The sequence below is a fragment of the Macaca mulatta genome, chromosome 1, assembly GCF_049350105.2.
Source record: "Macaca mulatta isolate MMU2019108-1 chromosome 1, T2T-MMU8v2.0, whole genome shotgun sequence".
NCBI lineage: Eukaryota > Metazoa > Chordata > Mammalia > Primates > Cercopithecidae > Macaca > Macaca mulatta.
In genome coordinates, this window is record NC_133406.1 from 150827717 (window position 1) to 150833716 (window position 6000).

Consider the following 6000-nt stretch of genomic DNA (forward strand, 5'->3'; position numbering starts at 1 on the left):
ATAAATTGAGAAAAGAAAAAAGTGATATTCAGAAAACAGTCAAATGTGGAGAAATAGACATTCTCACACACTTGTAAAAGTAAGAGGAAATTGGACAATCCCTTTGGAGGACATTTGGAAATTTTTGATAAATAGGTGTGTTCCCTTTGAACAGGTAATTGCATGTGTGAGGGTTTGTACTTTAAGCATATATGTGCAAAAGTTATATCAGAAATATTTACACATGTACAAAAATATGTATATACGTGTCTTATTGCAGCATTGTTTGTAATAGTGGAAACATGTAATGGTGTAAAAATCAAATAATAAAGTCCCAGTAGGAAACTGTTTAAGCAATTTTTGCTAGATCTGTAAAAGGAAACCATAAGCAGCCATGAACAAAAATAAGCTAGATCTATTTGTACCTACATGGAAGAATGTCCAAAATCTGTAAGCGAAAAAAAAAAAAAAAAAAAGGCTGCAGAACAATATGAATAGTATGATTCCATTTTTTGTATTTTTTTGCATTAAGATATACATGTTATTAAATGTATGCTTCAGAAGAAATCTGGAAGCATATATAACAGGATGTTAATGGTGATTATCTCTGGGTGTGGGATTACTGGGCCTTTCATTAAGTTCTGTATGTTTGAATTGTTTTTATATTGAGCACATATTACTTTGATAATCAGAAACGTAATTTTAAAAATTTAAAGGATTGTTTTAGAGTATATTCAGGCTATTATAACAAAATACCATAAGCTGGGTGGCTTATAAGCAACAGAAATTGGCTGGGTGTGGTGGTTTATGTCTGTCATCCCAGCACTTTGGAAGACCCAGGCTGGAGGATCACCTGAGGTCAGGAGTTTGAGACCTGCCTGGCCAACATGGTGAAACCCTGTCTCTACTAAAAATAAAAAAATTAGCTATGAGTGGTGTCAGGCGCCTGTAATCCCAGCTACTCTGGAGGCTGAGGCAGGAGAATCACTTGAACCCAGGAGGTGGAGGTTGCAATGAGCCAAGATCATGCCACTGCACTCCAGCCTGGGTGACAGAGTGAGGCTCTGTCTCAAAAAAAAAAATAAAAAATAAAAAATTCTTACAGTCTGGGAGCTAGGAAGTTCAAGGCAACAGCAGATTCCACATCTGTGTGTGTGTGTGTGTGTGTGTGTGTGTGCGCGCGCGCGCGCGCCTTCTTTCTGGTTCATAGAGGGTGACTTCTTGCTGTATCTTCATGTAGTGGAAGAAGGAGTGAAGGTCTCTCTCAGGCCTCCTTTTTAAGGCCACTAATCCCATTCATGAAGGCTCTGCCATCATGACCTAATGCCTCCCAAAGGAACCACCTCCTAATACCATCAATTTAGGGGTTAGGATTTCAACATATAAAATGGAGGGGCGGGGGGACACAATATTCAGACTATAGCATGGATAAAATTAGTAAGAAGTCTACCAGTGATAAGTAATGAAAAATAACTGATCATCTACAATGTAAAAACAAAAAAAGCCCATCAGCTTCTCCTTTTCCATAAAAAACAGAACAGAGGCAGCAAAGGACAACTGATTTGACGTTGGGTTCAGAATGAAGAAATATGATGGAAAAGGAATCTGAGTCTACTCTAGACATATCTACAGAGAAACACAGGGCTTCTAGGAAGTTCTGTTCAACAAAAACTTATAGAGCACTTACCATCCTTTGCTACTTGTTATAGTTAAGAATTGGCAACTGTTTCAGCACTTGGTAAATCTGTATCACAATAGTAACAACTAATACTTACATAGGTCCTCTTCCAAATACTTTACACATACCTGTAGTCTTCACAGCAACCGCATGAGTTACTATCCTCATCTAATAGATGGGAAACAGAAGGCTTTAAGGAGGCTCTGTGACTAGCTCAATACCACATAGACTTTAACTGACAGCTAGATTTTTAAGTCAGGTGGCCTGGCTCTAGAGGTCCAAGCACTTAATCACAGTTCTGTCTAAAAGGACCATGTAAGATAAAGGGCATTATTTGTGCATCTCCTCTTACCAAGTATGATGATTCTAACTTGATTTGTTCTTACCTAAACTATAGCATGCTTCAAGACAATCCATAATACTTCTGAATGAGGGAATGAATATTGACTTTCCTACAAAGGAAGAATCTGAGCTCCTTGGAGGAGTGATTTTGCATTCTTCAATTTTATCACCTAGTAGAGTGCCGAACATATGGTAGGCAATATGGGTTTCAATAATCTGTAAACATGTTTTTGAAAAATTGTGCAGCAATCAAACTTTGTAAATTGATCTCAGATGCACTGAGGTGGCTTATGAGTAATGTCATGATGAATTCCTTGTAAAATGAAAAATAGCCCTGGGGGGAAGGGGCTAAATAGGGATATACCTTCATAGTCATATACAAATAAATGTACAGTATATTTGCTTGAAAGTGGTATTAATGCTGAAGAGTTTCAAATTAGTTGAGCCTCTCTCTCACCTCTCTCGGTTTCCTCATCTCTGAAGTGGGAATACCAATACATACTTCAGTTTATTATGAGGGAAATAATTAAATGACATAAGACATGGAAAGGGCTTAGCCAAGTGCTGAATAGGCATTGCTCAGTAAATGTTACCTAAGTGCAACCACATATTATAAGTGTGACCAAATTTCTTAATCTAGTGTGACTCTTAAGAATGTAATATAATATGCAATATCTAGAGCACCTTCTTATTGTCAAAAGACAGGAACTCAATACATATTATGCTTTAAAATTACATGGTAGGCGTTCGGTCTAAGTAAATGGTAAAACAAATATTTTCTCATTTTCTTTCCTCCCCTGTGCTACCTACTATTTTAATCTTTTCTATTATTTATATGGGTTAGACCCATTTCAATATTTCTTTATATGAATTAAACCCATTTCACTTCTCAGACTTACTTAAATTCTTATGGGTTGTTTTTTGTTTGTTTGTTTGTTTTCTGAGACAGGTTCTTGCCCTGTCACCCAGCCTGGAATGCACTGGTGCCGTCACCACTCTCTGTAGCCCAGACCTCCTGGGCTCAAGCAATCCTTCCATCTCAGCCTCCCCAGAGCTGGGACCACAGCATGCACCACCATGCCCAGCTAATTTAAAACAAAAAATTTTCATAGAGACCAGGCCTCACCATATTGACCAGGCTTAAACTCTTAGCCTCATAGTTAGCTAAAGAGGCAAACTGTCTCCATTCCTCACAGCTAAGGAAATTGAAATGATGAAGACTAGACTAGCAATGAGCAGGTTGAAAGGGGAGAAGCACTGTGGAGGAAATGGAGCTGGGCGGAGTGTGGGGGATAACCCTCTGCGAATACGAAGCAACATCAAGTCCAAAGAGGAAGGGAAATTGCCAGACTGCTATAGTTAGAAATAATATGGCGAAATTGAAACTAGAAAAACTAAGGGTACATGTCTTAACCACAAAAAGAAGAAAGAAGTGGATCTGTGCCTCCTAAAATGGATTCATAGGGCTGGGTGTGGTGGCTCACTCCTGTAATCCCAGCACTTTGGGAGGCTGAGATGGGAGGATTGCTTGAGGCCAGGAGTTCGAGACCAGACTGGTCAACGTAGCAAGACCCCCATCTCTATTTAAATAAAAATAATAAATGTATTTGGAGAGTGGTAAAATTAGGGTTACCTATCTAAGTGAGTGGGTGCTTCTTAATAGGTAACCATGAAATAAGTGTTCCCTTCACTAAATTGTAAAAAGGAAAATATACCAAATTCAACTGCCTATGAATTTGTACCCATATACTCCACCTTCTTGCCTGCTTCTACTATGGATGGATCTCAAAAGAATTGTCTGTACTCATTGTCTCCAATTCATCCCCCACCCCCATCTTAAACTTAATTGAATCAGGGTTTTACTCCCAAAGCATCACTAAAACTGATCTTGCCAAGGAAAACAATGACTTCCATACTGCTAAATACAGTCAACAATTCTTGGTCCTTATTTGACCTCTCAGCAGCACTGGACACCATTGAATACTACTGCCTCTTCAAGTGGACTTCTCTTGCCTTTCAGGACACCAAACGCACTCCCTTCAATGAGTTCATCCGGTTATATAGCTTTGAATTCCCCTTCTATGCCAACAACTCTGCATTTATATTTCTTACTCAGTCCTCTTCCCTGAGCTCCAGCTTGTGTTTCTGACTGCCTAGTTGGGTTTCTTACTTTCACAAATAGTCACCTCAAACTCCACATCTTCAAAACTGAACTCCTGATTTCTCCCCAAAACTCGTGCACCCCACATAGCTTTACCCCTTACTAAATGGCAATTCCATTCTTCCAGTTGCCTGGGCTAAAAGCCCCAAGTTATCCCTGACTCTTTATCTTATGCAACTCATATTGAAGTAGGAAATTCTGTTGGCTCTACTTTCTAACTATGCACTTCCATGGCTACCACCTTGGTCCCATCCACTATCATCTCTCTTCTCGATTAACTCATTAGTCATCTGATTAGTCTACATACTTCCGCTTCTATCCTACTCCTCTCCACAGTCTATTCTCAGCAGCAGCCAGAGTGATCATTTTAATATGTGTCTGATTGCCTCACTCCTTTGCCCAAACCCTGTGATCACTCCCCATTTTACTAAGAGTAAAGCCAAAGTCCTTACGGTGACTTGTGAGGTTCTTACATGATCTGCATACCACACACCAAATGTCACTCAGAGACGCATACCCAGACAACCATATCTAAAATTGGAACCCACTCCCTGCCTGCTTCCGTTCCCATCACCTTGCTTCATTATTTTCCCTTGGGCACTTACCACTTGCTTATTATATTTTTTGTTTGTTATCTATCTTTTCCTGCTAGAATATAAGCTTTTTGCAGATAGGAAATTGTATCTATTTTGCCCATATGTATTTAGAATAATGTCTGGCACATAGTACCCACTGAATAATTATTTTATAATTAATTAATGAATTTATTTCAGATTTCTAATCAGTAGTAAATGCAGGAAAATTTTTCCCAGGAAGAGATTTTTCCACATCATGTTGTTCTCTGAGGTTTGTTCATTGAAAAAAGGTATTCATACTCAGAGTTTCCAAATCATACATACCTATTGCTAAAACAGCACCTAGTCGTTTACATGGCAGAAGAAGAAACTTAGTGGAAAACATTACCATTTTTGCTAATCTCTCTCTTTTTTTTTTTTTTTTTCTTTGAGATGGAGTTTCACTCTCATTGCCCAGGCTAGAATGCAATGGCATGATCTCGGCTCACCGCAACCTTCGCCTCCCTGGGTTCAAGCGATTCTCCTGCCTCCGCCTCCCGAGTAGCTGGGATTACAGGCATGTGCCATCACGCCCCAGCTAATTTTGTATTTTTAGTAGAGATGGGGTTTCTCCATGTTGGTCAGGCTGGTCTCGAACTCCTGACCTCAGGTGATCCATCCCCAACCCCGGCCTCCCAAAGTGCTAGGATTACAGGCACCAGCCACCATGCCTGGCCAATTTTTGCTAATCTCTTATAAGGAAAAACAATCTGATCTGACTTAACAAGAAACAAAATTTCTAAATAGTAATTCCAAAGTCCTAAATTATATTCTAACTAAGGAAAACATTTAAACAAAGTAACACAATAGTGAAAAGAATAAGAGCAGATTAAACATTCATTTTCTTGTAACATATTATTTACTTTAAAACTCATGTTGTGCAGTAAGGCTGCTATGTATTCTAATTGGCTAAAATAAAAGGTTTAAGTGAGAGTAAAAGAACGACATAAAATAGCAAGTGGGAATCTAAGTTTTTCCAACTGAAAGTTGAAATGGCAAAAAAAAAAAAAAAAAAAAAAAAAAAAAAAAAAAATCCTTGGGAAAATCACCATAAGAAAAGAATTGAGCAATTCTTAAAAAATTAAAAAGCTCCCAAAGCAAACTGATTTGTATGGTCACTTGAAAAGAGGAAGAGTAATTGCTGTTTCCAAATGGTGAGTTGAATGTTTAGAAATCCACATGGAAATTACTTTGTTAGTATGTCTCCTCATAGCTCTTGTCTGTGG